Below are 11,332 nucleotides of genomic sequence, written 5' to 3'. Positions count from 1 at the left end.
TGACCTCTGTCCCAATCATTGGAAGCTTGAGAACTCCATTTTCTAAATTTTTTTACTAGAAGGAATTCAGATTAGATTTTGCCAACAAGAAGCATTCTCACAATTTGGAAGACAGGCTGAAACCAGATTGTTAATGCAAGAACAGGTGTCGGGACTTTAGCAAATGCAAGATTTTTCAGCAGTCTTAAGGTGTTCCTATAATTATTGGTTTCATGATTCACAAAACCACAATTATAACCAATATTTTTTTGTGGTTCACCCAACTTCCTGTTTTTTAAAGAGTGTCAATTTACATTTGTTCTCCTGCACCTCTGCACCATTTGTGTAATTATCAATTCACTGATATATATCCCTTTCTACTTGGAGTACCTGGAGATCTTTCTTTCCTGAACAAGTTTCCTCTAGTTGGAAGTCAAAGACCAAATGAAAAAATAAATATACAAACTGCATCAAATTATGGTAAACACCACAAGAAAAATAAAACATCATAATAGAGACTCAGAGGATAGGGTTTACTTCAGGTTTTTAAAATGTATTAAAACACCTTGAATATATGAGATCTCTGTAGTTTGTTCACTTATGTTATTGATTATGTAACTATTTTGGGTTTTCTAAAACTTATGGGTTTTTTTTTCAAGAACAAGGAAATAAAATCATAACATTATACTGGGAAAATGACATTGACTTTTAAGAAATTAACACCAGTGTTCCTTGTCACAATGATTTGTGAATGTGATATAAAACTTTACAGACTCTTGCCATATGGGATTGTTTTACACAGAATTCTTGAGGACATGATTTAGAATCTCATTACATCATACCTTGATATAAAATGCCGATTTGCTGAAATGATTGATTAAAAACAAAATTTCCATTAATTTCTATTTTAATTTCTGAACATTTGTATATCTCATTAACTCTTCTGGAAAAATCACCACAATCTAAGTCATATGAAACACACTTCCAGTGATTGGAACAGAAACCTTAGATTGTAACAGTGAGATATATTGTACCTCAGGTTTGCAGAAATAAACAACATTTACCATTGAGGGAGAAGAGAAATGTTTTTCCTTCACACATCCTAAGTTCATGACTGAGGCCCCTGTTAACAAAAGAGAAACACATAAATTTATTTGATATAAGTTATGAGACACAGGAGCCTTTGTAAGGAAACAAAGACCCAAAGAAATGGAAAAACCTATGTAATTTTTAATCTAGGTTTTATGAAAAAGTAGATGGCTGTGGAGAATCATGACTGGACAAAGGGGGAGATGCTCTGAGTGTAACAAACCAGTGGAACTTGGCAAGGCCTGTTTGTTCAGATTCTTCTCTGTGTTCCTCAGTCTTCAGAGATAGTATGTTCCTTTCCTTCATCTATAGGGGAACATCTCACAGAGAGTCTATGACCTGCCACAGAGGAAAAGAAAATGAGAAATCAAAGGTGGCTTTTCTCCTTCTGTCATCTTCTCAACTTGCTTCAGCTTAAAAGAGTCAATATGTCCACATGCTATATAGTGAGGTAGCATGTCCTGGACACCATCATCATCAGTAATTTTAAATATTTTGCCAAAGTTGTAGGGAAGACATAAATATTGCAGTTCTATTCACCAGATAAACCTGCTATGGAGGTGTGTGTATGCGTATACAATAGAATTAGTTTTCTTTGAAACTTGAAACTATCTTCGTAAGTCTATAAGAGAAAAGGGCATGACATGGAGGTACATAGATATGTAAATCAGTTCATTTTCCAGATTTGAAAAACTTACTGGACTCATGACTTGTACAAGGTCACACACAGAATGCAGCTACAATCTGGGCTCCAGAGAAGTTAGTGTGACCCAAGGACCCACTGACCACAGAGATTTCCAGAGCTCAGCTTTCTGGGATTTGTATCATGAAAATAATAGAACTTGAAACATTTTTTTAAATATAAAATGTACTATCATAAATATTTTTTATAACTTCATATTCTTTCCTAGACAGGATTACAAGTCTCTTTCCCCAGGCTCATCCCACCGGGGAGAATTTCTCCCCAGACTTTTAGAGGGTGTTGCTTTGAAAGAAAGTGAAGATGGATGACGTTGAAGGCATACCATTACATTTTTGTAAGTTGAAGGATGTAATATCTTTTCCTCACTCATAGCAAGGTTCATGGCTGACACCTCCATAATGAAAGACAGATTAACGAGAGAAAAGCATGACAAATTTAAGTTTTATGTGACATGGGAGTCTTCAGAAATGAAAACCCAAAGATCCAGGGAAAACTGTGGATTTTTATGCTTAGGTTTGATGAAGAATGGACAGTGGCATAGAAGTGTGGTTGGACAAAAGGGGGTCATGACCTAATGGTAATAAGCTGAGATCAGGGGATTAGCAAGGCCTTCGATGCATATTTTTCTTGACCTCCATGTAACCTTCCTTCCTTCCTTCAGATACAGGGAAAAACACGTCTCTTGTGAGAGTCTTTAAGAGACAAGGTCAGAGAGACCTTTCTACTTCTGTAGTTTGCTCAATTTCCTTCAGCTTAAAATGTTCAGTATGCCAAGGTGCCACATTTTGGGGTACCATTTCCTATGCCACATCACTTTTATTTAGTTAGGTGTCCTTATTCAGGGAAACTCTATGCTATAAAAGAAAGAAATATGGTATCAGAATTACTTTGGAATAACTAAGTTTCTTAAATAATTTAGATCCTGTTTGTATTGCAGACCTGAGAAAATGAGTAAGAACAGGGAAATACACAAGGAACTGCAAGTTGGTTAACCTCAAAGCTCAGTTTCCTGGTCAGCGAGAAAGAGGTGATTATGCCTAACTACCAGTCTGTAGCAAGGATTAAACCCAGAAGTGAATATTAAGTGCCTTGGGTAGGAGAGAACAGAGTATGGACCTAAATACAGTAATTTCCTCACATCCACCCAGGGTGAGAGTTGTCAAAGCTGTGAGAGTAAGTTGATCCTATGTCACCCTTTTCATTGTGTCATGTATAATGAAGTTTATAAATGCTAAGGAATAGGGCAGGTTGCAAAAATATCTTCATTTGGATTAATTCATTGGTTACTAGCAACAGAGAGAGGGGAAGAGAACTATTTGACTCAATGTATTGTCTCCTAACTTCCAAGGTTGAATTGTAGTTATGTGCTTTCCAACTAAGCACATGCTATAAAAAGGACCACACATTTATACATTTATAGGATTAGATTTTCATCTTTTTATTTGTCAATTCTATTTAAATCTTCCCCTTTTCTACTTCTTTTTATTAAAGACTTAAGAACCAGTTTAATCTCTCTTCAGTGAATAACATCCTTCATCATTAAGTTATTAACAATCTTTTTAAAATGAGGTAGACTTTTTATTCACGTCCAATCCAAAGAATCAGCATTCTTCTCCTGATTCAGTTTTTATGAGTGCCTCTCCCCTCTTCTAACGATTAATTATATCTAATGTTGAAAAGAGAAATTATATAAAAAGAGAAATCATCTAAATTTTTTTTAGGAAAGCATGCACTTTATTTTTTTCTGAAATTTTCTTCAAAGGAGGCATATCTTTTTAAAGTACCACTGGCTTTGTAGAAACCAAATCACTAAGAGAAGAATGACAGAACTATGTAAAAGAAAAACTTAAGAAATTGTGCTTTAATTATTTTTAAATTGCTGCTCTATAAATATTTTTCCAAGAGGTTCTATTTAACACATAAATTTACTGCCTTTTCTACCTGGTAGCATTGGGGTTTGATGGGCAATAAATCAATGAATGGTGTGTTAGCCAGAAAGTGAGACAATGGCTATAGAGGAAGGAAGTGATTTGTAAGGGCATAAGATGAAAAGGACCTTGGAGAATAATTTAATTGTGTTAATTTGCTTTCTGTTACTCTGACAAAATACCTGAGGTCATCAACTTAGTGAGAGAAAAGATTGGTTATGGCTCACATTTCCAGAGGTTTCAGTCCATGGTCAAGTGGCTCTGTTGCTTTGACCTATGATGAAGCAGTACATCATTGTGGGGTGTATGATAGAGGAAACCTCACATCGTGGCTGAAAAGCAGAGAGACAGGAAGGGGATTGGGTGCAAAATCCCTTTAAGGACATGCTTCCAATGACCCAACTTCCTTCCCCTAGACACAATCTTCAAAACGTTCTACCAACTCCTAAGAGCACCACAGGCTGGTAACCAAGCTTTCAATAAATGGCCTTTGAGGAACATGTGAGATTCAAATTATACCAGTAACCTTGCAGATCCCTTGTTGTGTACGTGCAGGAATTGTGGGAAAGGGAGAGAAAGTGACAATAATACTGACAAACTGTCACTGGAAAATCAAGTCTCTGGAGACTTTGCATAAAAACAAGCCAAGTGTGAGATGAAGATCTTTCTCTTTGTTGAAATTAACAACTTTTATAGTCTATGTTGATCAGGTCATCAAATTAATAGGGCATTTTTCTGATGTCTCCTAAAAGCTGTGCTTTGCAAACCCAATTTGGGTGTCTGAAGGAAAGGGAAGGTGGGACCCAGTTCCCCAGGGGCTATCTGGTCAACTTTTAGCACCATACAAATTGGTGCTCAGTTTTTGCTGATAAACTGTCTTCCTGCAATATTGTTTATTGGTTTCTGTTATTTTTTTCATGGAGTTCATTATCAACTAAGCACCTAAGATTTGTGTATCCCCAGATTAAGTGCTAAGTGGGAATATAAAGGTACAAGATATATTCCTTAAGGAACTTATCTAATTAGGACCTAAGTATAGATGAAGAAGATTATGTTCCTGTGACTCACAGGCCATATACCTGCAAGTATGATACTAATGCTATGGTTGGTAAAGGGGGTGACACTGCCCTGAATTTCAACTGGACCATGAAATATGGATAGGTTTTATATTAATATATAGGTGATACATATGTATATATTATATCATATTTAGGTTCTATATGAATAAATATACTTAGGCCATTATATATACATGTATATATTCTATGTATCTAGAACATATCCATAGGAACAGAGAGAAAGGGAAGAATGTGAATGGCCTGGGCTAGGAAGACCCTCACATTATAAAGCCTTTCTTGGTTTCTAAGCCACAACGTACTGAAGCTAAGCATGACCTCAGTGTTCTTTTAGTCATTCAGGATACTGGGTTGGGGTGGGGGGGGTGTGGTTATGTAAGAATTTGGGAGATGAAGGTTGGATACCTGAAGATCAGGGTCTGATGTATAGGAAACTTCTTTGGGGCTGAGGTTTGGGAGCAGGGCAGCCCAGTGACCAATACCATTTCACACATGGCCTGTCAAGATTGCTAAGTTGGGACCTTAAAATCCACCTCATACGAAGTTTGCCTACTTCTGTGCTACCAAGGTCAAATTTTAGAGAAATGGGACAAACATAGTATCTAAAAATTGAAGAGGATACATTTTTATAACTCTCAACTCAGAAGCCTTTCTTGAAGGGTTGCTGGGGAAGCCTAGATGGTGGCTGGGTTTGACTCTCACATTGATGAAGGTTCTTGAGCAGAGGAGAGCATGACACCACCAGGGGGCAGTATGAATCTGTGTCCACTATTCATCCTTTCAGTCTTGACCAAAGTCAAATTCAAACCACACAACGTTTTCTGTCCTTGTACAAGAGCTTCATTAAAGCCCTTAGGCAGCATTTAAACTTTAACGCTGTAGAAACATTTAGTAAATACGGAAGCATCTTTAAGTGTAGGTTGTATTTTCTTCTCATGAGCAATACCGAATTAAATTTTACTGGGAGCCTGTCATTTATTCTCTTGTACGAAATAGCTATTTCCTAGTGGTCTCAAGATCTGAAATAAGAATGCATTATTTACAATTACATAATATCCTTGTCCTAAGCTGTAAAACAGAAAACTTTCGCTTTCCTATGTCTTTGAAAGCTTTGCCTCTAATCCATGTTATTAAATTTTTAAAAAGCCCAAGAGCAGCATGGTATAACAGAGACAGACTCGCAATCAAATTAATCTTTGTTCAGCTCTTTCCATGTAGCAAGCATTGCCCTTAGAACCAGGGGTGCAGCAATGGCTCCTGCCCTCAGGGAGTCACCAATCTTCTGGGGATCCCACAAAATAACAGAAGAGCTGGTTCCCGGGCATTCTGGTATACTCAGAGTGCTACCCTCAGCTTCCGACTAAGAAATGGGAAAAAGAGGCACAACAGGATCATTTTGGGAACAACTACAGCTCAGGAAACCTGACCTGTTCAGGATTTTGGGTAAAACCCTTGAAGTGAACTCTCTCCTTAATCAATTCCATTACAGCGCATTATGGCATGCTGTGTATATGTGTCTATATATAACACAATTAGGGTAAATGGCTTCCTCATTATTAAGAGAGCACTTTTCCCTTTACGGGTGTTTTCATAATTTCCTAAGTAATGTTTTCTCAGGGCAATTTTGCAAATATATGATACATGGGAATAGAGACAGGTTGAAATGGTAATCCAGGGACCGTCTCATAAAAATGTTGAGAAGTTTGGAAGAATATTGAGTTTTTAGATTGAAACAGCAGTAAAATAATGCCACAGTGTTATGAACCAGGTGCCGCCTTCTTATCTAATGTGTCTTGATTCTAATTAGTTAAGAGACAGAATGGACCCCTTATTTGGGGGCAAGGTTAAGTGTATGGTCAAGTGCAGTCAGCACAGGGGAGGGATTTGCAAGTCTGAATCCTCCTCCCTGGGATTGACTTTGGGGAAATCATTTAACCTCTTTTTTCTTATTTCTCTTGAGTAAAGTCACAGAATTGGTCCACCTCAATGGGATGCTGTAATTATTGTCACAAATGATGGAAATAGACTTTGCGAACACAAACCGACATTAAAACACAGATCCTGATCTCTGGCAAAGGGGGCGTGTGTGCTATTTCATAGAGAAGGGACACTCTGCCTCCCTCTTTTGCCCTTCCCCATCAGCTGAATACATTCAGACTCCAAAGCCATCATTTATCCCTTCTTGCTTTTAAGAAAAGCAGATGTACAGTCAATTTCAAAGACATTGTGCAAACATCTTGTCTTTATGTTCTTCAAGAATCATGGACAGCTATTCAAGTTATTGCAGTCGGGTTTACATCGCTTCTTGTTTTCTGATGGGTGGGGAAAGTGTGGGGCAAGATGGATTGATTAATACAAGAAGACAGTGTCTTCATGTGGGGAGGAGAACACCAGACCAGTATTTCTTTCTGGTGGGTTTCTCTTCACTAGACAGCAACCATAAAACAGAAACAAGGCTGCTAATTTCTTTTTTACTGTGTACCCAACAACTGTCACAGTGTCTGGCGCAGCATAGTCCTACAGTAAATATTTGTTGAAAGAATGGTGGGGGGAAATTCAGCTGGTCCAACCCGAAATCACTAATTACCTAACCAAAGTACTTTAAAAACTGCATATTCCATCAAAGTCATAAAAAAACCACAAAAAAGCAAAGTATAACTAAAACTAATAAAAATTTGTCCTCAGTTTACATGTAAATTTTTAATACATTCAAAAGAGTGTGCTTTTGAAAAAGCAAATTGTAATTTCGAACTTGGTTGTTTGTTAGCAGTTGGGTTTTTTCCTCTAAGCCTGAGTGCCCAGAATGCAAAAGAATGAAGAAAGATGCGGCTTCAAACTTATACTGAGAATTTCCAGCTAAATCTAACCAGCTCACATGGGAAAAAGTGTGTTTCAGTCAGATGAATTTTATTCTTGTTTACTCTGAAGCATCCAAGATATTTTAAACTGTGAAGATAGAAAGGGCAGATGCAAAAGCCTTCAAAACCCACCATTATTTCTTAGAAGCCTAGTGTTACCTGAGAACTGAAAACTAGAAGGGCTTAGTGGTCTAACCTTTTATAGAGCTAACTCCCAAGTCTCTCCTACAAATGATCTGGACTGGGATTTCAGTAGTTTGTACTTTCAAAGCTTTTAAAGGAAGAAGCAGTTGCATTTCAAGATCCTACCCAACTTATAGGAAGTTCTACAGTGAAAGCACCACACACACACACACACACACACAGAGAGAGAGAGAGAGAGAGAGAGAGAGAGAGAGAGAGAGAGAGAGAACTGGGTATTATTTTCATGAGAAGAGTTGCATTCTCCCAGATTACCCCACGTCCCCCCAAAACTCACTGTTGAAGGGAAAACCAATTACTGCTCAAAGAAAAATATAGGCTTAAAGTGATTTTGAAAAAGAAATGCTTTATTTTTTTTTAAATTACTTGGTTCCATATTCAATAAAGAGCTTTGCTAATCATTTTTCCTAATTACTTTGGCTAACTCATATTTGATGAAAAAAACTATATTGTGAAAACAGCAGTGAAATGTAAGTTGCTCTCCCATGTAATTAATTTGTTCTAGGAGCTCGTTTTTATTACAAAAATAATTTGTGGTGGGTAGTTATAGGGGAAAGACTCAAGCTGGAAAACTGCAGAATAATATTTCCTATCTGAAAACTTCTCTGCCGTGACAACTCATTTAACTCCTTGGCATTCAAACATCTACTTTACATCGAATTCCAGATACACAGAGTTAACAGTCCAGACTTGAACTGTGTGATAGCATTTTTGGTGGTATTGTGTCCACGGAAGGAATTAAAGGCTTTGGGTACCAGTGACCTTGCATTTTCTTCCAAGGATCCTACTTCTGGGGCCATGTTTCTCTTCTCTCCTTTCCTCTTCCTCCCAGTGCCAGTCTGATTGTATGGGAGGTCTAGGGAATGAACCAAGGACAAAGCTATGTCCATACTTGGAGTGGTTTCTCTCCAGACATTGGCTGGTTTTGTTCATCGTTCCCTGACCCTGGAAGGAAAGGAAAGGGGGTCATTTTCTTCTCCAAGACCAATCTCTCTGCCTGGGCTCTGGATCCCATCCATACTCTGGAACTTCCTCTCCACTATTTTCAGTTTTATCCTCCATCTCAGTCTTTCTCTGTTGCTTTCAAACGTGAGTAAATTCATTTACATTAAAAACGGGAAAGAAGAAAGAAAAGAAATAAGACTTCCTCTTAGCAAAGTCTTCAAACAAATGTTCTTTCCCAGGTGCCTTTCTTTCTTTCTTTGTGGTCCACTTACTTTCATGTCCTTTGCAGTCTGGCCTTTTTCCCTGAAATATCTTTATTTCTAAAATTTCAATTCAATAAAATCAAACCTCAATGCAGAAAAGAATCCCAAGAGATCCCTTGGTCTCCAAAACTTCAGGTATCAGAGGCCACGTGTTTCTTACCCAGAGGCTCTTATTTCCAGGACTGTGCTTCTCTCCTGCTTCTCTCTTGCTGCAGTGTCAACGTGAATGCATGGAATGCTGATGGAGGGTCAGAAATGTAGTACCTGGAATGAGGCCCTACCATGTAGACCAGGCTTGGGACCAACAGCCAGAGGAAGCTGTGACTTTGATAAATCTTACATTGTTGTTTCATGTTCCTTAATCTTTCAGCCATGCTTGATGCAGTTGAAAAGCCAGTGACTTTCCTTGATGCTATGTTCTGAATTTAATTCCAAACAACAGGGAAGAATTAATTGGGGGAATGGGATACATGTAAAAGGTCTCAGTGATCTTAATGGATCAAGAAAGACTTTTGAGGGCCTTCACATTTTCATGGAAAATACTTTTATTCTGTGAAAAGAAGAAAACACAAGCATGTTTGTAATAAGGAAAGATTATTGATTTAAAAAACAATTGGAAACTAAGTTCCAGATTTAATGTTTGACTATGGTTCTTTATTTAGACTCTGGAAATATTTCCAAGAGAAAAAGGGGGCATTGATGAAGTTATAGCATAATAGATAGTATAGTTAAACAAGTATTTAAATATTCAAAACCGAGTCTCTCATTGGGATAGTTTTATATTCATGCTTCTGAGAATAGCTTTACCACTAAAATGGCCATACGTAATATTTCCTGATTTTCTACTTTGCTTCTGCTTATTAATATTAAACAATTGGTTAAAAACAAAATACTGCATTGCATCTAAAAATGAGAATACAGAAAAAGAGGATTGCACTGTTGTTTGTGTATTTGATAGTAGTTGTTTTGTGTAATCTATTAGTTGATTTGAAGAGGAAGATTCAAACAGCAGGCAAAGACTGTGTATTTGCCCAGGGAGAATTCCCAACTGCAAGAAACAAGCTGACCTGGGCTAGGAGAATGTGGCCTCACCAACTCTGGGAGCAAAGTAGCCAGTCTCAGACCACCAAGAGAGCTGGGTGGGATCCGAGAGTTAAGGGGCAGGAGCAATGTGGCCAGGCTGCTGCCTCAGCCATTCCTGGCTACCCTGCACCCCCACATTACTGTTATCTCTGGTTTCATTCTTCTCTTTGTGTCTGAGTCATTCCCTTGGGGTTTAAAGTGGACCCGTGTCACCTTCCTGGACACTCCTGCCAGGGATGCTGAAAAGTGATGGGGAATGAGGAGGGGAAGACTTGAGAAGGATCTTACTCTTTCCAATTCCTTAAATTGGAGGATGGGAGGACAGGTTCTCTGTCTGACATCGGAGAAAATTTTCCAAAGGAAAGGAATTTGAAGAGTGGATACATCCCTAGTATCCATTAAAGAAGAGAAAATGTATTCAAATGCCCTGGCTAATGAAAATTCCATGTGCCCACTACTGATTTACTAAGATGGCTCTAGAGCTCACAGCACAGTTGCAAGCGTGGTTAATATTTTAGAATCTCTCACATTGTGTCCTTTTAAAATCCAACTCCTCAGCAGCATACCTTTATACAGTTAGCATCAGGCACGTAGGAATCCAACATGCGTGCTGTAGGTGTAGTGTCCTTTCTGTGCTCTGTGGTACCTGGTGGCTTAGTCCTCAGGCAAAGGGAGGTATATAGTCTATTGCTGCTTTTACTGTCCAAGTGAGAATATTTTAATTGAAACATAGTCCTATTCATAATTTGAGATAGGTCATACTACATAACATAGTCATCATCTTTATGTAATAAGTGGAGTTACTTATATACTGTTTTCACAGTATTAAGCCCATTCATTCATAGATCTGGTACAGAGAGCAGCCATTCAGTGAATTCTCACTGAACAAATGATGGAATTGTGTAGCAAATATTACTGAGAAACACAAAGTGAATGAGGCACAGGTCATCCCCAAAAGATTGCATATTTTCCTAAAGAAGATAGGAAGTAAACAAATAGTTATGATATGCTAGGACAGACACATTAAAAGATGCATTTTTCTGATTCCTTGCTATATGCCAGACAGTTTATGGTTCACAAATATGTGTTTGATGACCAGGACAATTCAATGACATACATGTCTTTTTTATTGCCATCATTATTATTTTTCCATTTTACAGATGAGGAAACTGAATCTTGAAGAGGTTAACTGACTTACACAGGCCTG

Source organism: Callospermophilus lateralis, chromosome 13 (genome assembly GCF_048772815.1).
Source record: "Callospermophilus lateralis isolate mCalLat2 chromosome 13, mCalLat2.hap1, whole genome shotgun sequence".
Classification (NCBI taxonomy): Eukaryota; Metazoa; Chordata; class Mammalia; order Rodentia; family Sciuridae; genus Callospermophilus; species Callospermophilus lateralis.
This window is presented reverse-complemented; position numbering follows the sequence as displayed.